Source organism: Lactuca sativa, chromosome 7, assembly GCF_002870075.4.
Source record: "Lactuca sativa cultivar Salinas chromosome 7, Lsat_Salinas_v11, whole genome shotgun sequence".
NCBI lineage: Eukaryota > Viridiplantae > Streptophyta > Magnoliopsida > Asterales > Asteraceae > Lactuca > Lactuca sativa.
In genome coordinates, this window is record NC_056629.2 from 56,204,833 (window position 1) to 56,217,527 (window position 12,695).

A 12,695-nucleotide genomic window follows, 5' to 3' on the forward strand; every position below is an offset into this window, starting at 1 on the left:
CAAAGCAGACTACAGTGTTCCCACTAGCACTGACACACACACACACACACACACATATATATATATATATATATATATATATATATATATATATATATATATATATGTCTCATATATTTTTCTCGAAATTCAAACTCCTTGAACATTCTCATTGAAACGAAGATTGCAATTACTCGCACTAGCTTTGACACACACTGACACCCACATACACACACAAACACACACACACATACATATATATATATATATATATATATATATATATATATATATATATATATATATATATATATATGACTCCTTTTTATTTCTCAAAATTCAAACTCCTTGAACTTTATCATTGAAATAGGCCATGTGGACGCTGGTGCTCTACCTTGATCTGACGACAAGTCAAGCATCTCTCGACTACCCATGACATGTCTCTCTTCATGCAGGGCCACCTATAATCCCTTTTTAAGTCCAAATACATCTTGGTGGCTCCCGGATGGATCAAGAATCTCGACCTATGGGCCTCCTCCATCAAAATACATCAGGCTCCACCCATATATGGCACCCAAATCCGCCCATGGAAGGTCATAGGTCCCCGACTATCCGTCTCAAATTTAGAAATCTGTCCTATCACCCTTTCTCTCTCTTATGGTTCTCTGGTTTCATGGCTACCACCTGAGCCTCTCGGATGGTATCTAATGATGGAGTCATCACCATCATCATCATGCACACGTCTCAGATCGGAGCACTCACTTTTCTAAGACTCAGGGCATCAGCTACCACATTAGCCACTACATCCAACCACCTTCTCTATCTCATACTCAGGTTGGGTTGATCCATAAGGTTCTTCAGGATCTTATGGTCTGTGTATATGGTACACCGGACACCATGAAAGGAGTGGTGCCAAATCTTGAGGGCGAACACCACCGCACCCAACTCCAAATCATGGGTGGGATACCTTGTCTTGTGAGGCTTCAACTGCCTCGATGCATATGCTATCATGTGTCCCCTCTGCATCAACACCACACCCATACCTGATATAGATGCATAACAGTAAACTACGAAGTCCTCCACTCCCTCGGGAATGGCTACCACTGGAGCCTCTCATAATATCTGACGAAGTGTCTCAAATGAGGCCTTCTGCTCAGGCCTCCAAGCAAAAGTAACACCCTTCCTGGTCAATCTGGTAAGAGGAACTACAATCTTGGAGAAATCTCTAATAAATCTCCAGTAGTAGCTTGTCAGGCCAAGAAAAATCTTGATCTCGGATGTGGATCTTGACACCTCCCATCGCATAACCGCCACAATCTTGGCCGGGTCGACCAAAATCTCATTCTGGTTAACGAGGTGTCCTAAGAAGTGGACCTCTCGTAACCAGAAATCACACTTGGAGAATTTGGCATAAAGCCTCTCCGTCCTCAATACTCCAAGAATCTCCCGAGATGCTTCTCGTGCTGCTCTCTGGACCTCAAGCATACCAATATGTCGTCAATGAACATGATCACCGACCGATCCAACATGAGCCTACACACCCTGTTCATGAGATCCATGAACGCTTCCGGTGCATTGTTGAGTTCGAAAGGCATCACCACAAACTTGTAGTGCCCATAACGAGTCTTAAAGGCTATCTACTGATTATCCTCCTCACAAACTCTCATCTGATGATACCCGGATATCAAATCCACCTTAGATAGCCAAGACGCCCACTGCAACTAATCGAATAGATCGTGGATCCTCGGTATTGGATAACGGTTCTTAACCGTCAACTTGTTCAACCCCCGGTAGTCGATGCACATCCGGTGTGAACTATCCTTTTTCTTGACAAAAAGGATTGGTGCTCCCCACGGCGAGCTACTCGGTCTAATAAAACCCTTTCCTAATAGTTCTTGGAGCTGTGAGGATAACTTCTGCATCTTGGGCGGTGCAAGGTGATAAGATGCCTTGGCAATAAGTGTTGCACCTAGAATCAAATCAATATGGAACTCCACTTGCCTATCAGGAGGCACACCCGACAACTCCTCGAGGAAAACATTGGGGAACTCGCACACAAATAGAACATCAAAAATAGAACTCGGCCTCTCAGTGGCAACTCTTGTATCCATCAAATATGCTAGATAGCCTATACATCCCTGTTGTAAACTCTGTCTCGCCCTGGCGGCAGAACATAAAACTGATCCAAATATGGTCTCCTTGCCATAGACAGTTAGCACTCCCCCACTAGGGTTTCCTATGGTCCCCATCTAACGCTCACATGTTCTTGCTCAGTAGACACGTGCTCAGAGTAGAATAACACCCTCTCATGAAACATCCTCGTAATCTCTGTCACTGGCTCTATCTTCTGCTTGAGAGACAGAAACTCCTATTCCAAACGTTCCCTCTCCACCTGGGGAACATACTCATCTTGGAATCACTTGGTGAACCTTTCCTAAGTCATTGCAGCATGATTTGTAAGGGTAAAATTAGTCGCCACAAACTTCCACCAGTCCTTCGCTCCCTATCAAAGAAGGTTCACCACGATACAGACTCTTATATGCTGTGGACATGAATACGTATAAAAACACCCCTCAATTTCAGAGATCCATCTCATGCCAGCGATCGAATCCTACGTCCAATGAAACTCTGGTGGCTTCATGTTGCTGAACTCACGGAACAACAACGAGTCACCTCCTTGTGGTCGGGTTGCAGCTATGGCCAAGGTGGTTGCAACAGTAGCAACCTATCGCTCATCGAATGTCTCAATCAACATGTTATTAATAGACCCAAACATCTCTGGTGTGGCCTCTCTAATAGCTGCGACAACCCCCTCATGAATGATCCTGCAAATCTCCTCGTCACTGGTACCTCTACCTCCGGGGTTGTTGCGGGTAATCACCGTAGTGTCTCTGAAATGCAAACACAAAATCGTCAGAGACTAGTCTTAATATACACACACTCGACTACCCACCCCTATACGCTCCTTAGCATCCTAAGATTCTTACTTGGGTCGCATACAGATCCGGTGCGTTTAGTAGTACGGGCCCAATACTACCTTCCACACCAACCTGTAGTCGTCCCAAGTCCTCCTCCTAGGATCCTAATTCATTGTAATCTATCCATGACAGATCTTACTACTCTCTCGGTAGATTACTCAATGCTCATCTAGGTATACATCCTAGATTACTCAAAACTCTCTCAGAAGATGCCTGCTATGTTTCATCCTACTCAGTTCACACACATAGCAAATAGTAGATAAAATCAATCAATAGCATACCCTAGGCTAAGGCATCATGAATCAGACAACTCTAGCACTAATTTCTGAAGCATCTAGCCTATCCTTTAGCATGCAACTCTAACATCTCATAAATATCTCATAATACAAGCAATAATGGTATTTTGGGAAATCACCGTTCGGGCTCTAGCTGATTGTACACACTACTCCGTCTCGTTTTCTCTTTAAAACTCTTAGTCGTTTAGAAAAATCATTTCTTTTTAAAAGAAAATTCTCAAATCCTCAGTTTGAGTTCATACATACCCGAGAGTACATTTGAATCCCTCAAACCAAGACTCCGATACCAACTTGTAACACCGTAAATTTTCAACCAAAATTTTCATTTTTAAAATACATGAAAACTCATGTCACCTTTTTCCAAAAACCATAATTATCTCAAATGTCAATCACAAATCCACAAAATAACTGATAGCATCCCAGATCCTCAAACATATTCTCGAACAAGGGTGTATAATCAAGCCGATGCCTTCCCGCGATCCTAAGAAGTACCTGAAACACATAACACACAACACGGTAAGCACAAAGCTTAGTGAGTTCCCCCAAATATCACATACACATATAATAAGCCTCTCATGGCTATGACTCAGCATGGACCCTCCGGTCTCATGCGTCTCGGTGAGGACCCTCCGATCTAATGGCTCGGTGTGGACCTTCCGGTCATGTGTCTCAGTGAAGACCCTCCGGTCTCACAACTCGGGTTGGACCCTCCAGTCCTATATCTCAGTGAAGACCCTCCAGTCTCACAACTCGGTTTGGACCCTCCGATCCAAACTTAGTAAGGCATAGAATAATATAACATATATCACAAAGACGAAATGCATAATATCACATAACTTAATACAAGCACATAGGACCCTCCGGTCGATAACTCAAATAAGTCCCTATGGTCACTCAGTGTTACCACTCAGGTAACACTAGTGAGAAGACTCACCTTAAAAGTACGCAAGTAGATCTAGCAACCCATGACCCGTCTAGACTTCACCTACATAATTTAATTATCTCTAATAAGCAGTTTGAAATAACCACTTCAAGATGCTAAGCTAACACCATGACTAAATCTCAAAAGGGTGAAAAGACCATTTTAACCCTCCATGGTCTCCAAGGTCCATAGTTGACCAAACCCTAAAAGTCAACGCTCAAGTCAACAGTCGATGTTGAGTAAACTCATCGAGTGCATCTATGCGACTCGTCGAGTTCCTTCGTTTTCTCTGAAATATCGGGAATATCCAACTCAACTCGTCGAGTTGTCTCGTCAACTCGTCGAGTTCTAGCGCATCTAGTCTATCGAGGAAAACCCTAATTGACTCATCGAGTTGGCTCATGCATTTTTTGAGTCCCTCTAGACCAATTCTCATTCAGACGATTCCAAGCAGAAATAATGTCCCAAACTCTAGATCTAGCCTCCCAAGGCTGAAATATCACATAAAGCTGCAAGATTTACGTCCATGCATGTCATCTAGGGCTCGAAATGCCATAATAAGCTCTATATGGGGTTTAATGCATAAAAGCTTGTCACTAGCTTGATAAAGCTTGGACCTTTGGGCTCAAAGGACCTCATTCAGTCCAGATCTGATGTTTGAACTTCATGTCATGCTCAAATGACTCAATAACCAAAAGATGGATGGGAGAAAGCCCTAAAAATCTCTAGAAAGAGATCTAACAAAATAAATGATCAAGGTGGTAGCTTTTTACCTCCAAACAGAAGCTAACACTGAAGAACACTGGATCCAAAAGTCCCTCCTCGTTCCAAGTCTTGTTGCTCTCCAACCTCCTTCCAAAAGTGCAACAAAACCCACAAGATTAGCCCCTCTTTCTCTCACACAAGGTTATAGCTCGATTAGGGTTTCTCATAGAGTGTTAGGGTGATAAGGGAGGCAAAAATAAAGGCTTTAGGTCCTTTAAATAGGACACAAACCATGAAAATTAGGGTTTTCTCACTCAACACATACTCGCTGATTTGGGGTCTTCCAACTCATCGAGTAGACTCTAAAAATCATGCGGCCATTAACTCCTCTACTCGGCGAGTTGGGGCATCCAACTCGTCAAGTTGCTCTGACATTGTAAATGTAAATTAATTAAATATTATACCTTGGAGTCAGGATGTTACACTTGGTAATGCATTTAGCATTTATGCATCCAAGACTATGATTTAACAAATACAGTTCACCCAAAACTTTTAGATGTTTTTGAATCAGTACATACTGTGGTTAATCTGAACGATCCATTAGTTAAACTAATTACAATAGACATTTGCACCACAATAATACAACTTATTTAAATATTCGAATCAACTTTTAACTAATGCCACTATACTAGTTTCATAGATTTCATGACTTTCTTTTAGCATTTTAGAATGCTCTACATTTAAATAAGTTAGAATGATCGATCTCATGAAACAAAGTATAAACAATTTCAATTATCAGACCATAGACTAAACATTTGTGAAAAGAGTTGCCTTTTGATCTTCTGAATAGTGGCAAGGGACTGACATGCATGATCGAATTATGTTCTCCATGTTTTAGTCTTCTTACTTCACTTTAGTCAATGCACATTCTTGCAAATTTCAGTACTTAGTCCTTAATAAAATACTAAAGGTTTAGAAGTAGTTTTAAATGGTATTATGAATTCAGATATTTGATTGAATACCAAACACGGGAGAAATGGTTATCTTTTGATCATATGGAAAGTAGCAAGGGCTCGTTGTAATATCCATAACAATCACAAGAAATTTAAACTTTTAAAATCAACCCAAATTCATAAATTGTTTACAAATCGTAGTTTTCAAAACATTTCTAAATATCAGAGTCTCCCAAAATTTTAACTCATAAACAAGAGGATGTGTATGGTCATGTATTCGCCTTCCCACTGTCATCCAAAGTACCTAAAACATAACCCAAAACTGTAATCCAACACTTAGTGAGTTCCCCCAAAGTACCGCCACATAAACATAATAACAAACAACATGCATACATAGCCAAAAGCCTGGCTGGAACACCGCACTGGCCTGCAGACTATCAGGGACGCTCATAGAACATTCAACATGACTGGAACGCCTCACCGAGCCTTGCAGCCTATCTGGACAGTTCTATAAAGATTAGTTTCTATTTTCATGTGTTATTCACATATGCATGACATATAATGTAACATACACGTTCTGAAATCGTGTATTGTTATTATTTAAAGTGCATAAAATTGAGTGTTGAGTTCTAACAGATAGTTTTTTACTAGAAATGAAGTAAAACTATGCTTAGAATCATTCAAAAAGTATTGGAAGTCTTATAAGATTCCAATTAAAAGCCAAATAGTGAAATTTAGCGAAAATATAAAATTTGAAATAAGTAAAATTTTATTATTGAAAGTTGTAGATCATCTCGTTAGAAACATTTAGGCGAAAACCTCATCGAAATCCGAGTTATAACGAAGAAGTTATGACCAATCGAAGATCCGCGACAAAACCGGCATGGCGCTGAATGACATAAAAAGTGAGTTTTTGATAAACTACTTTTTAGCCTTAGTAATCTAAATGAAATTCGTAGTAATCATTAAACCGAGAAGTTCGATAAAAAGAACGCCAAAATCTGACTCGTATGAGGAAGTTATGATTTTTTGAAGTTTCAGCTTAGCAGTACACAGCTAAAAACTCGAATTTTAGATCGAGTGATTTTTAGCCGACACAACCTAAACCAGAATTCGAGGTCTCGTCATTTGTAGTACAACGGTAAAAAGTCTGACAAAAACGGACGTCGGATGAAGAAGTTATGAATTTTTAATGGATTTTCCTGTCCCGGTCTGTTAAAAATAATAATATTAAAATTAAAGTCAAAATTAGACGACAAAGTCTAAACGAAAGTTGTAGATCATAATTTTAGCTACGCGTGCATATAAAGAACGTCAAAACCGGAGCCCGTATGAGAAAGTTATGGATTTTACAAGATTGGGTACATTTTTTTATTTAATTTTCGCATGAATAGTGTTGATCCGCGTGGCATCTTCTGATTGGACCGCAGCCTCGCGTGGCACCCACTGATTGGTCTGATGTCGTGTCTGCCTCGTTTCTGACGTCGTGACTCACCCTTGCCCAGATCTGACGAGTGTCGCGATAAGTCGTCTAAAGCAGCTTAGTCACCCGGTGACTCCTCGCATCCGAAGACGCCTGTCGCGTCCGAACCGAGCCACCTGGAGCCCTCGCATGTGCGCCGTCTAGTCCTCTCGCGAGCTGCTAGCTGCCCCTCCTCCCTTCGGCCGAAGACCTTCGCCTCCTATAAATAGAAAATTCACACTTTTTCACTCCTAAACCCATTTTTAAGCTATTTCAACATCCCCCGAAGCCCCGGTATTATTTTTAAAGCCCGTAATACGTCCCGAAGTGCCCGGAGAGCCCGAGAAATTATTCTTTTCGGTTTGAAGCTCTACCTTTTTAGAGCCCAGTTTTTAGCTAATTCTCCTGGTTTTCAACGAATAAAGCCATATTTGGAGCCGATATGCTGCTCAAATTACTATTTTAACCCCCCCGATTACTTTAAGGCGAGTTTAATATATAGGAACAATTGTATGTTCTGTGTTATATGTGCTATGTGCTTTTCAGTGTTATTATTCTGAGTTATTTTCCCGTGTTATTTTTATTCGCTATTTTTAATAGCAAAGTTATACCTTTGACCATGTGATCAGTGAAAGGACATAGATTCACGGTGGTACTGGTCTGTAGTCTTTGGCCATGTAGAACATGTCTCATAAGAGAATGACTTCTATTCTATGGCATTGGCAAAAGGTTAGATAGGATTGGTATGTAGCCTCTGACCATATAGAGCATGACTCTGTAGGAGAATGACCTCTATTCTATGGTATTGGCAATTGGTTAGACATGGCTATAAGCCTGAAATCTATCAAAATGTTAATCGGAAATTATATGTCTTATGTGCCATTTGGGCCAAAGCTTTAATGATGCATATCAAGTATTGAAATCGTTATGTCTCATTGATCGTAAATCTTTGAATCAAATTTTGAGTTGATATTGAAAGCCTGACATATGATACGCATATGCTATTGTCGTTCTTGTTCCCTTTTGCTTCTGTCATATTGGTGTATATAAGGCATAAGATTATATTGTATCTATTTATTGAATTCACTAAGCGTTATCGCTTATCCCTCTCAATGTTAAACAATTGCAGGTGATGAGTATCCAGTATAGTTTTATACTGCTGAAATGTAATGTAATAAAACTTAGTCGGTTTGTATCCAATCTTTTAATCACTTTATCAATATAAACTATTGTTTTATAAATATGCATGTAGCATGTTTTGAGGAAGTAACTTAAGAATAATGTTGGAATAGTATGAAAGGTTGGGGCTTTTAGAAATACGAAAGTTGGGGTCTTTCAATCATGGTATCAGAGCAATGGTTTAAGTGAACTAAATATCACGGATTGGTATTTAGACTTAAACTGTTGGAAGCTCAATATATGAGCTTATTCATAATAAGTATATGGATACAAACCATAGGAAATATTTAAGTGGGGGATTGGGTAGTGATAAACCCTAGTATTCTAAGATATTAAGTCACTTCAGAATTTTAAGAAAATTAGTTTAAGTGAACTAGAAATTTTGAGAATTTCTAAAGTTAAACAAGAATTATTAATTAAAGATGATACGATATGTATCTGGTATATATTAGGTTGAATACCTAATGAAGACAAGCACTAGAATATTAAGAGGAGATATGCCTTATATTCTATTATGTGCTAAATGATAAATGAATATAGCATGTCTTAGAGTGCTTATCTATAATTGCTATTATTTGAGGAAGTGTAAGGTTTGACATCGATATGTTTATAAATAAACGATCGCAGAATATCATAAAATAATATTTATGAAGTGTTATCGTAAATAGTGTATTAATACCTATAGAGTGGTATTCTACCTTCAAAGTATGTATAATGATATAATAACATCTTTGGAAGAATGATGTGCGTTTGAAACACGTTTGGGCGAGATAAATGTGTTGGTGCAAATCCACAAAGTTGTTTCCACCGCTGTTCAGATTGAAGCAGTGATTGTTTAGAGAGTCGGAAGAACCGAAGATGGCGATAAATACTTCGATAGTATCTTAATTGATGTGGTACAAGATTACAAGAATTAAATGAAGATCAAAGGAAAGGCTAATGAAGTTTTTCAGATTCAATAGGCTAAGACCTTGTGATGTAGTATGTAGTTCAAGTAGTAATATTATACAGGATGCTCAGACTTAGTATTTAATAATACTGAGTGATGGCTAACTACTATCACATCCTTATGGAAGTTCCTAAATGTGTTAAGTTGACTTTAGCATACAATATTAGGATGGTGAATTGAGTCATTTAGTGGTAAATGGTTAAGCAACTTACTTGTATAAGTAAGGTAGAATGCTTAATTGAAGAAGAAATACACCCATATTATTGTATGAGAAGAGATGTTGTAGTCAGAAATGACAGAGAACCAAGTTGAAGCTAGTAGAGCTTGCTGAGATGCAGCTATGATGCAGACTTCTTAAGATAGACTCCTATGAAGTAGACTTAGACTTACTTAGACACAATAATAATGATGTCAAGGAAGAATAATGAAATGAAAAAATGTGCATGATGCTTTGCATGAGTTAGAAGATGATGCAGGTAGTAGAAGACCGTTTGTCTCGATGCTGCTAGAGTAAATTTTGGAATAGTGTGTCTTGTAGAGTAGACACTACTCGAGAAAGAATTTATATGAAGAAATGGAAGTAAAATTTCTATCGACCTATGGAAAAGTATTAGGATATATTAAATCGAGCATATGCATGAGAAGAATCCTAGAAGGCGAGTATAGGTAATCCAATATATGTTTGATAGAAACATGAAAACCCTAATTGAGTCTAGGAGAAACTGTTGTATGTATTTGTTTAAACACATTCATGTCTGATAAGTTGCTTTGTGAAAACTTTTGAATGGTGACTTGGGAACTGCGAGACAATACTTGGGACGAGTATGAGTAGGTGTGAATAGTAGTAGAGGCCTATACTATTGGAAGCACAGGACTCACACTTGGATCAGGAAAAGTCACAAGGTTACCAAGAAGCTAGTAAATGATTATGTTTTATTCATGTGTGTCATTACCTTCAATTCGGATTGTTCAACTCTTAATCTCATAAAGAATCGAGTCTGATTAGTATAAATCCGCGAAAGGAGTTGATTGGTTTAGAGAACCATGTCTTATACAGTGACGAAACTTCAGTAGAAATACTGAAGAAGTAAATGGTCGAGGTAGTCGATAGAAATATAACAATCTTCATTAAAGAATTGAGCAATCATTAGCCAGAGATGTGACTTGCTATGTGGTGTTACTGGCCACAAGAAATGTTTCCGCCCTACTCTTACTAGTCAAATGGCGGGGAGTCAAGTTTCCGTTCAACAATCAAAGAGTACTCCAACTAAAAAGGAGGAGGTGCCAAAAGTTAAAAGGTGTGTATATCCAAAAGCATGAATTAGAGATACGTGGTGCTATTCTTTCTATTCTGAAGCATCAACGTGTTGATCAAACTCTTTTTTTTCGCTATTCTATCAGATCGATTTATTCGATCTGATTCTAATACAAGAGTCTGGATCGTTATGTGTCTTGTGCGGGATAAAATCAAAGGTCATTAGAATATGACCATTCGAGTTATTGTTATAGCAAAAGTAAAGACCTTAGTCTATAAACCAAGAAGGAGCAGGAGTCTGCAATGAGAATTGAGTTTTAACTCAAAGATTAGGATCAAATATTCAATAGAGAATGAAGAGCAGGTGCAAGTTTGAACACCGCTAGTAACTAGGAAGTTTAACGAATTTGACAATCGTTTGGAAATCTTAAATATCATACATTTTAGATTAACACAAAGGAAGTAAGTTAAGAACTCGAATATTGTGACTTGTAATTTTCTCGTAAACTCTAGATCTGCTCACATCTTATTTGATTTCAATGCCTCAGATTCTTTCGTGCCTTATAAATTCACTCATTCTTTTCGAATTTCTTGTTACGCAATTGTCCAATCATTTCATATAAATAACATAGGAAGTATATCATTACTTGCTGATAAAGTTTATAGATATTATGTTATAAGAATTGAAAGTTATAATCTTCTTACTAATATCTCCTTGCCCAACTTTGATATTATTCTCGGCATGGATTGGTTGTCAAAGAACCAAGCAAAACTCTTGTCCTACGAAGAGATAGTATGCATCCTTATCGAAGAAGAGGATTCTATTTATGTCTACGTTGAAAATAATAACTTCTTTCTTAAAAACTCGTAAATTTATATCGAAGAGATATTCTACTTATCCGTCTAATGAAGTTGATATGTCAAGAGAGGGGAAGAAAATTGTAAATGATGTTTCCATTATTGATGAAAATATTGATGATCTTCCGACGAATTGCTTAGTCTACCCCGAATAGGCAAGTAGAATTCTGAATTGACCTTATGTCTGGTGCTACTTTAATAACGAGAGACTACTATATAGAATGATAGCATTTGGGTAATTGTCGACAAGCTGACTATGAGTTCATATTTTCTCGCCATACGTACAACAGTTCTAATGGAGAAATAAGCACAAGTTTACTTAGACGAAATTGTGGCGATACATGGTGCACCACTAAAGATTATTTCCGATTGTGATACTCGTTTCAGTTCTCACTTTTGGGTGAGAATAAAGCATGAATTAGGATCTCGAGTTGCTCTTAGTACAACTTATCATCCTCAGACAAATGATAAGAAGAAGAGAGCAATCCAAACAGTAGAAAATATACTGAAGGTATAAAAAGTACTGTATGAGCATAAATGTCATACTCAAATATGTTGGCGTGACGTAGGACAAAAGATCTTTGGAGGATCTGAAATGATTCAAGACATCACTTACAAGATACAAATTTTCCGAGAAAGAATGAAAGCGGCCCAGGATCGACAAATGTCCTATGCAGAAAAAGAGGAGACGACCCGCAAAATTCCGGGTGGATGATTTAGTAATACTGAAGGTATTTCATGAAAGGCGTTATTCAACTTTGGAAGAAAGAACGGTTGGTAAGCAAGCATACTGCTTGGAATTGCCTGAAGATTTGACAGATATTCATGAAGTGTTTCATGTGAGCTATCTGTGTAAAGATTTAAGCATATATGATGAAATGGTTCTACTATCCGAGGTGAAACTGGATAATAAGTTAAGTAGAAGAGATCGTAAATGAAAGAACGACTAATCTACATAATAAAGAAGTAGAGTTGGTGCTTTTCAAGTAGAAACACCATCGAGGCCCAAATTATACTTAGGGAAAATAAGAATGAGATAAGAGCGAAGTATCCCCATTTGTTTTAATCGTTATGATTTCGGGGATAAAATCCTCAAAAGGAGGAGGTATTTGTAACATACACGTTCTGAAATCGTGTATTGTTATTATTTAAAGTGAAT